This window comes from Zea mays, chromosome 1 (genome assembly GCF_902167145.1).
Source record: "Zea mays cultivar B73 chromosome 1, Zm-B73-REFERENCE-NAM-5.0, whole genome shotgun sequence".
Classification (NCBI taxonomy): Eukaryota; Viridiplantae; Streptophyta; class Magnoliopsida; order Poales; family Poaceae; genus Zea; species Zea mays.
The window spans coordinates 61,947,062-61,966,722 of NC_050096.1; positions in this window are offsets into that span (position 1 = coordinate 61,947,062).

Below are 19,661 nucleotides of genomic sequence, written 5' to 3' on the forward strand. Positions count from 1 at the left end.
AGTCCCTTTGCTATGTGATAATGAGAGTGCAATCAAGATGGCGAATAATCCCGTCGAGCATAGCCGCACTAAACACATAGCCATTCGGTATCATTTTCTTAGGGATCACCAACAAAAGGGAGATATCGAGATTTCTTACATTAATACTAAAGATCAATTAGCCGATATCTTTACCAAGCCTCTTGATGAACAAACTTTTAACAAACTTAGGCATGAGCTCAATATTCTTGATTCGCGCAATTTCTTTTGCTAGATTGCACACATGGCTCATTTATATACATTTGATCATGTCTCTTTCACATGCTATGACTAATGCGTTTTTCAAGTCCATTTCAAACCAAGTCATAGGTGCATTGAAAGGAAATTAGAGTCTTCGGCGAAGACAAAGGCTTCCACTCCGTAACTCATCTTTCGCCATCGCTCCAAGCCACTCTCCATCTTTGGGGGAGAAAGCAAAAGGACTTCGTCTTTGGTATAATCTTAACTCATTTATCTATGACCAAAAGGGCTCTAATGATTCCGTTTTTGGCGATTCATGCCAAAGGGGGAGAAAGTAAGAGCCCAAAGCAAAAGGACCGCACCACCACCAATTTCAAAAACTTCGTGTTTCCAAGAATATTATCAATTGGTATATTTTTGTGTTCAAAAGGGGGAGAAAGTAGTATTTCAAAAATGATATATCAAAACCCTCTTGAACACTAAGAGGAGGATCTCATTTAGGGGGAGTTTTGTTTAGTCAAAGGAAAAGCATTTGAAACAAGGAGAAAATTTCGAATCTTGTAAATGCTTTGCAAAATCTTATTCATTTGCCTTTGACTATTTGCAAAAGAACTTTGAAAAGGATTTACAAAAAGAGTTTTGCAAAAACTAAACATGTGGTGCAAGCGTGGTCCAAAATATTAAGAATGAAAGAAACGATCCATGTATATCTTGTAAGTATCAATATTGGCTCAATTCCAAGCAACCTTTGCACTTACATTATGCAAACTAGTTCAATTATACACTTCTATATTTGCTTTTGTTTGTGTTGGCATCAATCACCAAAAAGGGGGAGATTGAAAGGGAATTAGGCTTACACCTAGTTCCTAAATAATTTTGGTGGTTGAATTGCCCAACACAAACAATTGGATTAACCAGTTTGCTCTAGTGTATAAGTTATACAGGTGTCAAAGGTTCACAACAAGCCAATTAATAAGACCAATGTTGGGTTCAAAATAGAGAGCAAAAGGCATCCCGAAAGACTCCTTGGTCTGGCGCACCGGACTGTCCGGTGGCGCACTGGACAGTGTCCGGTGCACCAGGGAACTTCGCCCTGAACTCATCAGTCTCGGGAAATTCTTGGAGCCGCCGCGCTAAAATTCACCGGACTGTCCGGTGTACACCGGACAGTGTCCGGTGCTCCAACGGGACGTGGCTCACAAACTCGCCAGCCTCGGGATTTCACGAAGGCTGCTCCGCTATAATTCACCGGACATGTCCGGTGTGCACCGGACTGTCCGGTGCATCCACGGAGCAACGACTACTTCGCGCCAACGGCTACCTGCAACGCATTAAATGCGCGCGCAGCGCGCGCAGAAGGCAGGCGCGCCCATACCGGCGCACCGGACACTGAACAGTTCATGTCCGGTGCGCCACCGGACATCGAGGCGGGCCCAGAAGTCAGAACTCCAACGGTCAGATTCCAACGACACTGGTGACGTGGCTGGGGCACCGGACATGTCCGGTGTGCACCGGACTGTCCGGTGCGCCATCGAACAGACAGCCTCCACCAACGGTCAAGTTTGGTGGTTGGGGCTATAAATACCCCAACCACCCCCACATTCATTGTATCCAAGTTTTCCACTTCTCAACCACTTACAAGAGCTAGGCATTCAATTCTAGACACACCAAAGAGATCAAATCCTCTCCAACTCCACACAAGGCTTTAGTGATTAGCGAGAGAGATTTGCCGTGTTCTTTTGAGCTCTTGCGCTTGGATTGCTTCTTTTATTTCTCACTTGTTCTTGTGATCAAAACTCCATTGTAATCAAGGCAAGAGGCACCAATTGTGTGGTGGCCCTTGCGGGGAAGTTTTGTTCCCGGCTTTGATTTGAGAAGAGAAGCTCACTCGGTCCGAGGGACCGTTTGAGAGAGGGAAGGGTTGAAAGAGACCCGGCCTTTGTGGCCTCCTCAACGGGGAGTAGGTTTGCGAGAACCGAACCTCGGTAAAACAAATCCGCGTGTCACACTCTTCATTTGCTTGCGATTTGTTTTGCGCCCTCTCTCGCGGACTCGTTTTTATTTCTAACGCTAACCCGACTTGTAGTTGTGTTTATATTTGTAAATTTCAGTTTCGCCCTATTCACCCCCCCTCTAGGCGACTTTCAGCGATTAACACCGCCTGCTACTCCATCAACCGGCTCTACCTTCACCGAATCCTCAAGAAGACATCTTATGAACTCCTCACCAGTAAAAAGCCCAATGTCTTATATTTTAGAGTCTTTGGTAGCAAATGCTTTATTCTTATTAAAAGAGGTAGAAAATCTAAATTTGCTCCTAAGGCTTTAGAAGGCTTTTTACTAGGATATGACTCAAACACAAGGGCATATAGAGTCTTCAACAAATCCACTGGATTAGTTGAGGTTTCTTGTGACATTGTGTTTGATGAGACTAATGGCTCCCAAGTGGAGCAAGTTGATCTTGATGAACTAGATGATGAAGAGGCTTCGTGCGTCGCGCTAAGGAACATGTCCATTGGGGATGTGTGTCCTAAGGAATCTGAAGAGCCTCCATAAGCACAATATCAACCGTCATCTTCCATGCAAGTATCTCCACCAACTCAAGATGAGGATCAGGCTCAAGATGATGAAGATCAAGAAGATGAGCCACCTCAAGAGGAGGACAATGATCAAGGGGGAGATCAAGTCAATAAGGACAAGGAAGATGAGCAAGAGATTCAGGGTCAAAGACCGCCACACCCAAGAGTCCACCAAGCAATTCAATGAGATCACCCCGTCAACTCCATCCTTTGTGATATCCATAAGGGGGTAACTACTAGATCTCAAGTTGCTCATTTTTGTGGAACAATACTCTTTTGTGTCCTCTATCGAGCCATACAGGGTAGAGGACGCACTAAGAGATTCAGATTGGGTGCTGGCAATGCAAGAGGAGCTCAACAACTTCATGAGGAATAAGGTATGGCATTTAGTTCCATGTCCTAACCAAAATGTTGTAGGTACCAAATGGGTATTCCGTAGCAAGCAAGATGAGCATGGTGTGGTGACAAGGAACAAAGCCCGACTTGTGGCCAAGGGATATTCACAAGTCGAAGGTTTGGATTTCGGTGAAACCTATGCATCCGTAGCTAGGCTTGAATCAATTCGTATATTACTTGCCTATGCTACTTACCATGGCTTTAAGCTTTATCAAATGGACATGAAAAGTGCCTTCCTCAATGGACCAATCAAGGAAGAGGTCTATGTTGAGCAACCTCCCGGCTTTGAAGATAGTGAGTACCCTAACCATGTGTATAAGCTCTCAAAGGCGCTTTATGGGCTCAAGCAAGCCCCAAGAGCATGGTATGAATGCCTGCGAGATTTCCTCATCACTAATGGCTTCAAAGTCGGAAAAGCCGATCCTACTCTCTTTACTAAAACTATTGCAAAGGATTTGTTTGTATGCCAAATTTATGTTGATGATATCATATTTGGGTTTACTAACAAATCTACTTGTGAAGAGTTTAGTAGGATCATGATACAGAAATTTGAGATGTCTATGATGGGGGAGCTGAAGTATTTTCTAGGATTTCAAGTCAAGCAACTCCAAGATGGCACCTTCATCAGCCAAACAAAGTACATTCAAGACATACTTAACAAATTTGGAATGAAGGATGCCAAGCCCATCAAGACACCCATGGGAACAAATGGGCATCTCGACCTCGACACGGGAGGTAAGTCCGTAGATCAAAAGGTATACCGGTCGATGATAGGATCTTTATTCTATTTATGTGCATCTCGACCGGACATTATGCTTTCCGTATGCATGTGTGCAAGGTTCCAAGCCGATCCTAAGGAAGTTCACCTTAGGGCCATGAAAAGAATCATGAGATATTTAGTTTACACTCCTAAGTTTGGTCTTTGGTACCCCAAGGGATCCATTTTTGATTTAATACGTTATTCCGATGTCGATTGGGCAGGGTGTAAAATTGATAGGAAGAGTACATCAGGGATTTGTTAGTTTCCAGGAAGATCTCTGGTGTCTTGGGTTTCAAAGAAACAAAACTCAGTAGCTCTTTCTACCACCGAAGCTGAGTACATTGCCACAGGCCATTGCTATGCGCAATTACTTTAGATGAGGCAAATCCTCAGGGACTATGGCTACAAATTGAGCAAAGTTCCTCTCCTATGTGACAATAAGAGTGCAATCTGCATGGCGGATAATCCCGTTGAACACAGCCGCACTAAGCACATAGACATCCGGTATCACTTTTTGAGGGATCACCAACAAAGGGGGGATATCGAGATTGCTTATGTTAGCACCAAAGAACAATTAGCCGATATCTTTACCAAACCATTAGATGAGAAAACCTTTAGCAAACTTAGGAATGAGCTAAATATTCTTGATTCTCGGAATTTTGATTGAAACATTGCACACATAGCTCATTTATATACCTTTGATCATATCTTTTTCATGACTACGACTAATGTGTTTTCAAGTGTATTTATATGCTAAGTCGTAGATTGAAAGGGAAATGGAGTCTTCGGCAAAGACAAGGCTTCCACTCCACTCTAACGGTATCATTTACCCTTCGCCATCACTCCACATCACTCCAAATTGGTATAATCCTTCACTCTAATTTACTTGTACCAATGGGGAGAAAGTAAAGAGGGCTCTCAAAAGTCTTCGTTTTTGGCGATTAATGCCAAAGGGGGAGAAAACATTAAGCCCAAAGCAAAAGGACCGCACCACCAACTTCAAAATTTTGATTTATTTACAAAAGTTTGTTTTTCCAATTGGTATCTTGTGATAAGCAATTTCTTCAATTGGTATGATATCTTCAATTGGTATATTTTCAAAACTAAGATCTAAATATACTTCCAATTGATATCTATTAAAACCCTCTTGAAAGCTAAGAGGAGAATTTCATTCAGGGGGAGTTTTGTTTAGTCAAAGGAAAAGCATTTGAAATAGGGGGAGAAATTTCAAATCTTGAAAATGCTTCTTGCAATCTTATTCATATACCTTTGACTATTTGCAAAAGACTTTGAAAAATATTTTCCAAAAAAAGGATTTGCAAAAACAAAACAAGTGGTGCAAATATGGTCCAAAATGTCAAATAAAAGAAAGCAATCCATACATATCAGTGAAATTATAAATTGGTTTAATTCCAAGTAACCTATGCACTTACCTTATGCAAACTAGTTCATTTCTGCACTTATATATTTGCTTTGGTTTGTGTTGGCATCAATCGCCAAAAAGGGGGAGATTGAAAGGGAAATAGGGTTTAACCTTTTCCTATAAATAATTTTGGTGGTTGAATGCCCAACACAAATATTGGACTAACTAGTTTGCTCTAGAATACATGTTCTACAGGTGCATAAAGGTTCAACACAAACCAATAAAAGATTGAAGATAGGGTTCAATTCAAAGGAGCAAAGAAACCGAGTGTGCCCTGGTCTGGCGCACCGGACACCTATAAATAATTTTGGTGGTTGAATGCCAAACACAAATATTGGACTAACTAGTTTGCTCTAGAATACATGTTCTACAGGTGCATAAAGGTTCAACACAAACCAATAAAAAATTGAAGATAGGGTTCAATCCAAAGGAGCAAAGAAACCGAGTGGGCCCTGGTCTGGCGCACCGGACTGTCCGGTGTGCCACCGGACAGTGTCCGGTGCACCAGGACCGTACAGTCTCCAACTCGCTACTCTCGGGTTTCTCAGGGCGCGCTCCACTATAATTCACTGGACCGTCCGGTGTGCCACCGGACTGTCCAGTGCACCAGCGGAGCAACGACTACTTCACGCAACGGTCGCCTGCAAAAGTTGAAGATTCAGAGGAACAATGTGCAACAGTGCGCGGCAGAGCAGAGCCGCCTGTCAGAGGCGCACCGGACTGTCCGGTGCCACTAGAAGACAAAGCCTCCAACGGTCAGAAGCTCCCGAACCCTAACGGTTGGGTGACGTGGCTAGCACACCGGACAGTGTCAGGTGGCGCACCGGACTGTCTGGTGCGCCCATCGACAGCAGCCATCCCCAACGGCTATGTGGTGGTTGAGGGCTATAAATACCCCCCAACCACCACCACTCCAAGCATCCAAGTTTCCAGCACTTCACATTCAATACAAGAGCTAGTGCATTCACTCCTAGACTCAATTCAATAGAATCAAAGTGTTGGGGGCCTGCTTCGTCGCCGAAGGTCCTCTGAGCAGAAACACCTTCGAAAGATTAGCATATAAGCAAACACAAGGCGAAGGTACACGTCGAAGCTATGATTTAGGGAGCTTCGGCATAGCGACATGCCTTGAGACGAAGGGCTGCACCGACTTAAAGAGGAAAAGACCGTTCAGTCCATGATAATTTGTGTCATGGTTGTAACTAGTCATCAAGACATAAATGTAATTTTGACCAGGCCGCGTCCCGTGCCTATAAATAGATGAACAGTACCCCCGTACTATTCACGCTGGTGGTATTCACTTGTGTGTCACGCTTGGATTTCTGCCTTCTGTCAAGATGAAGGTACAATTGTAATTCAATATAGTTCATGTTCATTCATGATAATATAATAAAGATATATTAATGGTGTTATATGATTATTTATGTTATTTCTCATGTTTTATATGCTCCTACTTCCATTAATATACACTACGATGATGAAGGTACGTCCTTCATAACCTTCGTCTGAAGATCATTATATCCTAAGGGAGATAATGCTTCGAAGGACGAAGGACTTTAACCATTAACCTTTTTGTGTTGCCTTGTTCTTAACTCATAGCATTTGAGAACAAGTCCCCAACATTGGCGCCCACCTCCGGTGAACTCATTTCCACATTTGAGCTGATGGCTTCGTTCAGCAACCAAGTTGTAGCACCTTCGGCTACGAAGTTGGTGCTCCCAATCATGGGTGGTTCAAGTGCAGAACCAGCCAACAAGAAACAGAAGAAGGAAGCACAGAGAAGAGTGCAGCATGTTGGTGTGCAGGGACCCTTCATCAAGTCCAAGTGGTCCCACATTCCAATCACCTTCTCCCAGGAGGACCTTCAGCTCAAAGATTACCCTCACAATGATGCTATGGTCATATCTTGTGTCATCAAGGGATTTCTAGTTCACAATGTTCTGGTTGACACAGGCAGTGCAGCAGATATCATATTTGCTAAGGCCTTCAGACAACTGCAAGAGCTAGAGGACAAGATTCATGATGCTACACACCCTCTCTGTGGCTTCGGAGGAAGGCAGATTGTTGCACTTGGCAAAATCACAATGTCAGTTACCTTCGGCTACGTCCACAACACAAGGACCGAACAGGTTGTCTTTGACATTGTTGACATGGAGTACCCCTACAATGCAATCATTGGTCGAGGGACACTTAATGCCTTCGAAGAAATACTTCATCCAGCATATTTATGCATGAAGATACCTTCAGAACAAGGGCCCATTGCTGTCCATGGGAGTCAAGAAGCTGCCAGAAGGGCTGAAGGGAACTGGACAGATTCAAAGGCAATCCATAACATAGATGGAGCTGAATCCTGTCAGTAGTACAAATACAAAAGAGAGAAGGCTGCTTCAGCGGATCAGCCGAAGCCTATGCTTCTATGTCAAGATATAGCAGAACAAAGGGTACTGCTGGGGTCTCAGTTATCTGATGAGCAAGAGAAGACTTTGCTAAGATTTTTATTCAACAACAAAGATGTCTTTGCTTGGTCAGCCAATGATCTCTGTGGTGTCAATAGAGATGTTATTGAACATTCACTCAATGTGGATCCATCTTTCAGGCCAAGAAAACAAAGGCTTCGGAAGATGTCTGAAGACAAAGCTAAAGGTGCTCGGAACGAAGTGAAGAGACTTCTTAGTGCTGGTGTCATCAGAGAGGTGAAATACCCAGAATGGCTAGCCAACACTGTTATGGTGAAGAAGGCCATTGGTAAATGGAGAATGTGCATTGATTTCATAGATCTCAATAAGGCTTGTCCAAAGGACGAGTTCCCATTGCCAAGAGTAGACTCTCTTGTAGATGCAACAACCTCTTCAGAGCTCATGAGTCTACTGGATTGTTATTCAGGCTATCATCAAATTTAGATGAAGAAGGAAGACGAGCTGAAGACTAGCTTCATAACTCCCAGTGGCACCTATTGCTATCTTCGGATGCCCGAGGGGCTCAAGAATGCTGGAGGAAGCTTCAGCAGAATGACAGCAAGGTCCTTCATTCTCAAATAGGCAGGAATGTGCTGACATATGTTGACGATATCATAATAAAGAGCACGAAACAAGAGAATCACATTGCTGACTTACAAGAAACATTTGCCAACTTCAGACAAGCTGGTTTGAAATTGAATCCAGAAAAGTGTGTTTTTGGAGTGAAGAAGGGCAAGTTCCTTGGCTGTCTGGTATCAACGAAGGGAATCAAAGCCAATCCAAATAAGATCGAAGCTATCCTTCGGATGGAGCTGCCAAATACAAAGAAGGGGGCCCAGCGGCTGGCAGGAAGACTGGCATCATTAAACATATTCATATCCAGATCAACAGAAAGAAATCTGCCATTCTTTGAAATACTGAAGTCAGTCGAAGTTTTTCAGTGGGGTTTGGCTCAGCAAAAGGCTTTTGAAGAGTTAAAGCAATACTTGATAGATTTGACAACTCTAATTCCACCTTTGCTAGGGGCTCCATTACTCCTGTATGTAGCAGCTTCTCACTCCGCAGTGAGTGCGGCGCTGGTACAAGAGAAGCAAGATGGCCAAATCAAGAAGCAGGCCCCAGTATACTTTGTCTCCGAAGTTCTAAGTTTATTAAAGAAAACTATACAGAATTGGAGAAGGTGCTATATGCTGTGTTGATGGCCTCCAGGAAGCTTCGGCACTACTTTCAAGCATATCATATAATTGTTCCTTCGTCACAACCTCTGAAGGACATAATGAAAAACAAAGAAGCTACTAGGAGGATTAGAAAATGGGCCATCGAGCTCAATGAATTTTCTATTAATTATGTTCATAGATCCTCAATTCAGTCTCAAGCTTTAGTAGACTTCATTGCCGATTGGACGCCAGGGGCTCAAGGGGAAGAAGCAGCAAAAGATGCCGAAGCCTGGACGGTCTTCTGTGATGGTTCTTGGGGAACCTTCGGTGCAGGAGCAGCTGCTGTTCTCGTAGCGCCTTCTAAAGTCAGAACATGCTATGCAACAAAGCTGGATTTTAGTTGTACAAATAATATTGCTGAGTACGAAGCACTTTTGTTGGGGCTTCGGAAGTTAAAGGCAATGGGAATAAAAAGGGCCATCCTTAAAACTGACTCTCAAGTCATTTCTGGTCATGTAGACAAAAGTAGTAAGGCAAGAGAACCGAAGCTTAAAAAATATCTGGATACAGTTTGAAGGCTGGAAGCTTCTTTCGAAGGATTTTTTGTCAAGAACGTTCCAAGAGGAGAAAATGAGCATGCAGATTTGCTAGCCAAATCAGCGGCACAGGGGCTCCCTTTATCTTCGAAAGTATTTCTTTGAGACAATAAAAGCACCTTCGGTTGAACTTATGGAGAGAGCAGTGCTTGCAATATCCCCTATACATAGTGAAGATTGGTGGACGAAAATTATATCTTTCCTCCAAGGCAATTATCTTTTGGATGACGAAGCTTATAATTAGAGAATGGAAGCAAGGACAAGACCGCATGTGATAATAGAAGGGGAATTATACAAACATGGAGTCTGTTCTCCACTCCTCAAGTATTTATCCAGAACCGAAGGTATAGAATTAATGAAGGAGATACATGCAGGTCTATGTGGATCTCATATTGGTTCTAGGCCCTTGCTGGGAAAAGTGTTTAGACAAGGATTTTATTGGCCGAAGGCAGCTTCAGATGCAGCAGAGCTAGTTCAAAAGTGCGAGAATTGTCAAAAATGTGCAAGAGATCAGAAGCAACCTTCGTCTCTCACGCAGCTGATACAACCTACTTGGTCATTACAAAGATGGGGCCTGGATTTGTTAGGCCCACTTCCACCAGCGCAAGGTAATTTGAAATATGTTGTGGTTGCTGTAGAATATTTTTCTAAGTGGATTGAAGCAAAGCCTTTGGCTACAATAACTTCGGTTACAGTCCAAAAATTCTTCTGGCAAAATATTGTTTGTCGCTTCGGCGTGCCGAAGGCTATAACTATGGACAATGGAACATAGTTTGATGCTGAAATGTTCAAAGAGTTCTGTGACTAGATTGGTACGAAGATCCATTTTGCATCAGTTAGGCATCTGGAGTCAAACAGGCTGGTTGAAAGAGCAAATGACATTATAATAATAGGAATAATGAAGCTAATCTTCAATCAGCCCAGAGGAAAGTGGCCAGATGAGTTGATTAAAGTGGTGTGGAGCCACAATACAACCATGTCAAGATCAATAGGATTTACACCTTTCAAACTATTATTTGGTGACGAAGCTATAACTCCAGAAGAAGCTAAAGCAGGATTAATAAGAACAATAGCTTCGGCAGAAGACGAAGCTGATTATCATGTAACAAAAGATACTATAGAGGGGACCAGACTTCAAGCTATAGAGAACATCAATAAATATCAAGCCGAAACAATAAAATGGCGTGACAAAAAAGTTCAATTGAAAAATATCAAGCCAGGACATTTGGTGCTTCAAAGAGTAGCCAATCCAGACATAGTAGGCAAATTGCAGCTGAAGTGGGAAGGACCTTTTCTGGTGGTATCTTCGTCAAGGCCCGATTCTTATAGATTGAAGGATATGGACGGCAACGACATACTCAGATCTTGGAATGCAGATGAGCTTCGGTGATACTATGTGCAATATTGATGTAATCTTTTTTCATTTTTTCTATGGTACCTGTGACACCCCAGGTGTCAGTTTCGTGTTATGACGGGAGATTAATCCTAATTTCGGATGCTCAGTAAAAATTTCTATTTCTCGCTTGCGTTTGTCTCTGATTATCCAGGTTATTCATCCACATTTCACTGAATTCAGAGTTACTCAGTCTCACAGAAGGCCGAATTTGGAGCCTGTTAAAACTTTTAATTCTCGGAACGAATGCAAACTCGAAAATCATTCTCGAATTATAAATCTCATCTGAAGCTCATTAAATCAAACTCTCGATGGCTGTTATTTGATCTGAGCCCGAGTCTAATTCCTCGAACTTGATCTATGTCTGACTATTTTATCTAGATCCGTACTCTCGAACGGAATACTCAATATGTCGTCCTCTAATCAATTTTATCCGACTCGGCCAAATATCTATGTCCGAATCCACTGTCTCGATAGTCGGTCTACGTCCAAATACTTAATCCGAATCCGCATTCTCCCGCAGAATCTCTTTGTGTCAACCTCTAATTAATTATTATGTAAATTGACTTGTTATATCTATATCATCATTCATCTCTATGTATCAAGTGTCTTCTAAAGATTTCTCAAAGTTTTAAACAAATGGTCACATAAAAAGATAACTCCTATGCTTGCTTGAATCTTCTCGTTTGAACAAATGTAAACTTTGAAATTCAACCAAGTCTTGCCATCTTGCTCAATCAACTCTGTGAACTCTACAACAAAAGTTATTGAGGGTCCATGCCAAGAAAATGTCAAGAAAATAGTCCGATGGCCTTAGAAATATAATTGAGAGCTTTATAATGATACTACTTTAACCAAAGTGAAACTTTAATTTATATTCAAGATATGAGGTTTGACCTTTAATAAAAACTGTAGAACCTGTGTTATACAACAAATATTGTATTTAAACCAAGCCTTGATTCAATCTCTAAGTATCTCAAACAGTGTCATCAATACAGAATAAAAATCTGATTTCTGGATTCGAATTCTTCTAAGTGTGAAATCAGCGTCGTTCGGGTCGACGTCTCGCGTTCCCAAATTTTTGTTGAACAACTCAAGTTTCCCCAAATATGAAAGTTGTTAATAACTAATAGAGGCACCTCATATCAAAAGATGGCATTCATCCGACCCATTTTGATAAGGTTTGACATCCATTCTTAGGTGAAATTAACCCTTTGACAGTAACAACTTTGGACTTAATTATCTCTTAATCTAGTTTGCAAATGGCTGAGAACCCTTAATCAAACATGTAGAGCATTACGCGGGAAGAAACTTTGCTACAGTGACCAAGATCCTAATCCAAACAGAAAACGCCAAAAAGTGCCGCCCAAAGTCGCTACTGTAGCATCTACCACGTGTTCGACGAATTGCTGCAATGGAGAAACGTGGCAGCCGTGCTCTGGAGCTTCTCCTCCATGCCATTCTCCTACCCTTAGCCCCCCTCCTCGCGCGCTCGGCCACGCCAGGGCCGCTCCCCCTATTCCCCTCAAGCTCCAGTCGAGCCCCTTCTTCCCCTAGGGCAGCCATGGCAGCCCCTGTGCTGTTACGTGATGGCTGGAGGTGGAGGTAGAAGAATACCCCCTTGAGACTATGACAGGTGGGCCCAAGGCGAGATTTGAGTACACAAGTTGCAGATTTTTGTGTTGTGTTCAAAAATTCAAATCTCGAGTTTTAGAGCTCCTAAAATCGTGAAACTTGTTTTGTTGGCTTCCTTATGAAATGCTCTAACTATTGGATCTATATGTTTGTATGTTTTAGTGGAAAAGTGTTTCTGTAGAAATTCGTATTTAAAATCCGGTTTAAAAAAAATGAACTTGCATCTCTCCATAGTTTTAATTATAAAAATCCAAAAATAATGAAACTTGTTTTGTTAGTTAGATGTTGTCATACTCCATCAAGGAAAAATATAAAACTTATATGTTGTTCACTGTTTTCTTGGTGTGCTAGTTAAATCATGTTAAATAGGAAAAAGAAGATTTATTTTCTTGTTATTTTTGGATCAGTAGCTCCATTGCTCCAAATGGATTGAAAGTTTTACAGTAGACGCTTGGTGTGATGCTTGGTGACTGGTAAACATTTCATGAATTGTTGTGCATGTATGATTAAGTTAGTGATTTAACTTGTTTAATGCACATTAAGTAGTTTTAAATGATTTATAAATAATATATGAATGCAAAAATGGAAAATGGTGTTCCACTGTCCTTGCATGATATTATAGTAGCCTAAGGAAACTTAATATGGTCATGCATCCACAGAAAATAATTAGTTTTAGATTTAACTTGCTCTCACATGCTTTATTGCATTAACAAATTGTTATTTTTGTAGTAAATAATATATAAAATCTGAGCATGTGAAATTTATACATTAGTCATGATTTGTCATTACCTATACCTCATAAAAATTCCAGCCCCAAAATAGATAGTTTCATATGGTGCTGAAATAACATCCCTTCTATAATTACAAGTGTTAGTGAAAAATTAGGAGAGAACAAAATTATGCATGTTTCATGGAATGCTTGAGTTACACCTTAAAACTAATTAGAGATTGAATGGTTATGTCATGGTGTTCTAAAGATAAATATTAATAGGTCTTCATGATTTTGTGTGATGTCGGACATGTGTGCCGAAGTGTTTTATTTTGGTGAATGCGTTGTTAATGGTGTAAGGTAATTCTAGTGCACGAAATAACTTGTATAAAAATTAGTAAGTCTACTTGTTAGTCCTCATTTGATTAATTTAACTCTAACAAATGGTAAAGTGTTAGAATAATTCAAGTCTCTAAAACATGTCAATTCTTAAATTATATAGGAGCTGAAATTTAGTAATTGCTGTTTTGGACTGCACGCAGTGATTTACTCGTGTTGTATGTTTGATGAACTAAAACATATTTTATGTAGAAAGGCCATATAGAAAAGTTGTATATAACTTTATCATCTTACTTGTGTTAAATTTTGACAGCCATAAGTCTGATCGTTTAGGAGTTATGCTGTTCACAAATTCAGTAACTGAATCTGTCCAAATTTTTGAAGTTGCAAGTCAGAACTGTCCAAATCTGGACAGAGCTACTGTGTTTGCACAATTCGACCTTGCTAAGTGTTTAATCATGTTATGATGACAATACCAAAGTTGTAGAGCACTTTTTAAGATTTCCAGAAAGTTCTAGTTTGATATTTTTGGACTAATAATTGAAGAGTTATGATTAAAACAAGTAACTGCTGTATTGCTGTCCAAAAATTCTGCTAGTGCTTATTTGATTGTTAGTACACCCTTTTGGCTAAAAATGGTTGGTTAGCACTAAATTAATATACTTGCCATGACTAAGCTAGTGATGACATGTGTGTCTTGTTTTATATGTTTCCTTCTCTAGTTGGTTGTGATATAAGAGTTCTATAGACATTGATGCATAGGTCCTCTGTGAAACTTGTGTTGTTTGGGATGCTTTTGTATGATCACTAGAAGAACTAAGGAAAAGCCGTAGCGAACTTATAGACTTAACTAATATAAGGTTAGGTAACTAATGGACAATTAAAGTGAACGTGGTAAATGCTTGTGCTCGTGATATCGTGTTTGTGTTGGGTAACTATAAGAAATATTTGTCGTCTTTTTAATGGTGTTAGTATTGAACACCGATAACGTGTAGATAACTAATGCTAGCATGTGGTTGTTATGGTGTCTTACAATTTAATGTCTAGTTTGCTACCATGTATTTGAATATCTTGTGCTACTTTCATTATATTCATACATATGCATCTTGCATCTCATTTAGGACCGAGAGAGGACAATCGTGCAAGTGATGTGGTGCCGACCACAATATGCAGTTGGTGGACGACCTGATGAATGGTGGACTTACCCAGTGGATGCTCGCCAAGCGAGTACCCCCCAGCAAACACTATCTAAGTGTTAAATTAAAGGCAAGCCCCGGTTTTATGCATAACCGTTATATATGCTATTTTACTGCACTTAATGTTTGTAGGCTTGTACTGTGCACTTAAGTGTAGGAGTTGACTTGTCGGCGTTTCGAGACCGGGGGGTCCCTGGGCCGACGAGTGAATGTCGTCGCGTGCCCCAGCCCAGATGGGTCGAGCGCGAGGGCGAGCGCGAAGGGGGGAGAGCGAGGCGGCCGGAGACCGGCGTGAGAGAGGTGGGAATCCCGCGGCCTTCGTGTTCGTCCCGCGCCCAGGTCGGGTGCGCTTGCAGTAGGGGGTTACAAGCGTCCACGCGGGAGAGGGAGCGAGCGGCTCCAAGCGAGCGCCTGTCTCGTCCTCGTCCCCGCGCGGCCAACCCTCTCTAAGAGGGCCCTGGTCCTTCCTTTTATAGGCGTAAGGAGAGGATCCAGGTGTACAATGGGGGGTGTAGCAGAGTGCTACGTGTCTAGCGGAGGAGAGCTAGCGCCCTAAGTACATGCCGTTGTGGCAGCCGGAGAGATTTTGGCACCCAGCTGGTGTGATGTCGTGGCCGTCGGAGGAGCGATGGAGCCTGGCGGAGGGACAGCTGTCGGAGCGGTTGAGTCCTTGCTGACGTCCTCTTGCTTCCGTAAGGGGGCTGAGAGCCGCCGTCGTCACAGAGTACGCGGGGCGCCATCATTGCCTATCTGGCGGAGCTAGCCAGATGGGACGCCGGTCTTGTTCCCTGCGGCCCGAGTCAACTTGGGGTAGGGTGATGATGGCGCCTCCTGTTGACGTGGCTGGTCTGCGCCCTAGGTTGGTTGATGTGGAAGCTCCTCCGAAGCCGAGGTCGAGTCTGTCTTCCGTGGTCGAGGTCGAGTCCGAGCCCCTGGGTCGGGCGAGGCGGAGTTCGTCGTCTTCTGGGGCTGAGCCCAAGTCCGAGCCTTGGGTCGGGCGGAGCGGAGTTCGCCGTCTTCTGGGGCTGAGCCCGAGTCCGAGCCCTGGGTCGGGCGGAGCGGAGATCGCCGTCTTCCGGGGCTGAGCCCGAGTCCGAGCCCTGGGTCGGGCGGAGCGGAGTTCGCCGTCTTCCGGAACTTAGCCCGAGTCCTAGCCCTGGGTCGGGTGGAGCGGAGTTCGCCGTCTTCCGGGACTTAGCCCAAGTCCGAGCCCTGGGTCGGGCGGAGCGGAGTTCGCCGTCTTCCGGGACTTAGCCCGAGTCCGAGCCCTGGGTCGGGTGGAGCGGAGTTCGCCGTCTTCCGGGACTTAGCCCGAGTCCGAGCCCTGGGTCGGGCGGAGCGGAGTTCGCCGTCTTCCGAGACTTAGCCCGAGTCCGAGCCCTGGGTCGGGCGAAGCGGAGCTTCCTATGATGCCTTCGGCAGGGCCTGACTGCCTGTCAGTTTCACTCTGTCAAGTGGCACCGCAGTCAGAGTGGCGCAGGCGGCGCTGTCCTTCTGTCAGGTCGGTCAGTGGAGCGGCGAGGTGACGGCGGTCACTTCGGCTCTGCCGGCTGGGGGGCGCACGTCAGGATAAAGGTGTCAGACCACCTTTGCATTAAATGCTCCTGCGATTTGGTCGGTTGGTGCGGCGATTTGGTCAGGTTTGTTTCTTAGCGAAGTTAGGGCCTCGGGCGAGCCGGAAATATGTTCGCCGCTGGAGGGGGGCCTCGGGCGAGACGGAAATCCCCCGGGGTCGGCTGCCCTTGTCCGAGGCTAGGCTCGGGCGAGGCGTGATCGAGTCGCTCGAATGGACTGATCCCTGACTTAATCGCACCCATCAGGCCTTTGCAGCTTTATGCTGATGGGGGTTACCAGCTGAGAATTAGGAGCCTTGAGGGTACCCCTAATTATGGTCCCTGACAGTAGCCCCCGAGCCTCGAAGGGAGTGTTAGCACTCGCTTGGAGGCTCTCGTCGCACTTTTTTGCAAGGGGACCAGCCTTTCTCGGTTGTGTTTTGTTCCGGTGGGTGCGCGCGAGCGCACCCGCCGGATGTAGCCCCCGAGGCCTCGGAGGAGTGGTTTCACTCCTTCGAGGTCTTAATGCCTCGCGTAATGCTTCGGCTGGTCTGGTTGTTCCCTCATGCGAGCTGGCCGTAGCCCGGGTGTACGGTCGGGTCCCAATTTCTCGGGCTGGTATGTTGACACTGTCAACGGTTCGGCCGGAGCCGGGTTTGCGAGAGCAGCCCCCGAGCCTCTGCACAGGGCGAGAGGGCGATCAGGGACAGACTCGGCTTTTTTACATACGCCCCTGCGGTTATTATGGCGAAGGCGAAGCGTCGCCTGCTTCTCCTGCCAGAGGCGCCGCCTGTCCCACCGCGGAGTTAATGCGACGGGGCGAGTGGTTCGCGGGGCAGACGTTGCGCGTGCGCGAGCCGTTCGGGGAACGGAACACGGGCGCATTGTCTTCACGCCGTGAGAGAGGGTTCTCTCGCTGCCCCCGGATGGGACGTGAGCTTGGCTAACGATGTGACTGCTGCTCCTGCCCGCCTGCCACCGTCATTACTGCCGGCCCATTTTTGGCCGCACTGACCGCCGCGCCAGGCTGGCGCTGCTGGGTCGTGCGCTGGGTCGCCTCGAGTCGCGGTACTGGTTCCGCAGTCGAGGAGGCGTGGTGGTGGTGCAAGTGGAGGTGCAGTTGCATGCACGAAGCATTCGGCGCGCCGGTTTCATGACGCGTGGGCCTGGGCCTCCATGCTGGGCATGTTGGGAGTCGGAGAAGCACGCCCACTTGGCGCGGTTGCATGCCGCCTGCATGGCTGCCCGCCCCTTTCGCCCGTTGATCTGGGCAAAAGTGGAGGGTCACTTGTAACCGCTGGGCGGTTGTGCGCACTGCGCACGGCGGTTTGGCTTCTTCTGCTCTGAGCCGGTTTGCATGACGTGTGGGACCCAGCCCCCGCGCCGCAGGGGAGGACCTTGGAGTGTGTTGGAGAAGACTCAGCCCGCGACGGTTGGGGGCGCAAGTAGGGAGAGTCGCCTTTAAAAGGAGGGTGACCCCCTTTGGAAGGCGACCATGTCTTCGCGCTCCCTTATGCATCGTGTCTTTCCACCTTCCAAGCCCCTGGATGGGGGATACCCGCCGTCTTTCCGCCTCATGGTTGGAGGAACACAACTCCGTGGGAGTTGGTACCTTTCAGCCGTCGTTCGGCTTCAAGGATTTTCATCATGCAGCCCGGCTGCACCCCTCCGCCGGCGGTCACCCAAGATGGTGACCTCCAGTTTGATGGTGGGGGAAAGCGAGCCGGGCTGCGGCCTCTGCCCCTCCCTCAGCCTCAAGGATTTTCATCACCTGGGCTGGGGAGGGGAGTGTGCCGAGTTGGGGTCGGCCCCTGCGTGGGCGGTGGCCCGCTCCTTCCCTCAGTGATCAGAGGGAAGGGCGGTTGTCGTCCGTGGCGCCGGCACCTGCAGCGTGCCTGGCTCTCGGACGCGAGTGGCTTCGGAGCCGCTCCCGGCGCCGGCGTCTGCCACGGCAGCTGGAAGAGGTTCTTCCACCGACGAGATAGCCAGGGCCACCCATGGACCGACCTCCAACTCTACGGCCTTCTGCCCGTCCTTGCCTCACGAGTTTGGGCATGGGCGGGGGCCTCTTGGCAGCAGCATCCGCCCTGAGGTCAGTGCTGCCGCTGTTCGGCCCCCCGGAGTAGAAGTCGTCGTCGTCGCCGCTGCTGGAGCGGGCGACGGCGCGCCGTTCGTCGGTCTTCTGTTGCTCCGCAGGCCCTCCCCCATCGAGTGGGGTTGTTCGTACCTGCGGAGGTGGAACCAGAGTTCCGTTTGTAATGGCACTTTGAATGCCAGTGTTTTTGTTCATTGTGGCTGTCGAGGCCTGAACATGTATGTAACTTTGGCACGGAGCCCGTGTTTTTTCCTCATTTTCAAGCACTAAGATTCGCCTGTTGGTTGTCTGAACCGCTTCACCAAGCGTGAGTTGCCCCGTGTCAAGGTGACGAGTGAGGTATCCGTATCCCGGAGGCGTAGGAGTCCCTCGGCTTGGTCGGCCTTGTTGTCCGAGGCTCCTCTAGCTTAGTTAAAGGGACCCCTTGGCCGCTCTTGGATGAGCCGAGGCCAGGGGTAGCGATATCAGCATGAACAGGGGTAGAGTTGGCTCGAAAATGAAACCTGGTTGGCCGGAGCCTAGCCGGGTCGTCCGTTAGCGGGACCGACGCCGGAGTTGACCAGCCGAGGCCTCGGGTTGGGCTGACGCCCTTGGAGGACGGCTGGTCGAGGCCCCGGGGTGACCGGCCGAGCCGCCTGCTCGGGCCGGATTCTCGGAGAAGACCGTGGCAGCGATTGCCCGGGCGTGGTGATGACGTCGTCCTTTAGAGTGGAGATCCTCGGACCGCGTCGCCATCCGAGGCTAGGTCGGACCTCGCCGAAGGTGTTGTCGATGCCGAGGGTGCTGCTGCCCCCTTCCAGCGTCAAGACCCGAGCCTGCAGGATCAGATTGTCTTGTAGCGTGTGTTTCCTGCGGCCGCCGAGGCCAAAACACACCCTCGCTGTGTTGTAAAGCTGCGTCTCTTTTCCTCTTGTTTCGAGTATTTGGACCTTTTTGTCGGTAACAGGGATGTTTGTGCGAGCGAGAGTTGCTTCTCGCGGAAGGTGATGAGTGAGGTATCCGTATCCCGGAGGCGTAGGAGTCCCTCGGCTCGGTCGGCCTTGCCGCTTACGCGCACTCTTACCCGTCCATGGGGCTCTGTCACCGACGCAGTCGAGAAGGCTCGAAGGATCGCTTCGGCAGAAGAGTTTCCGAACGTGAAGACTTGTTCGGTCCG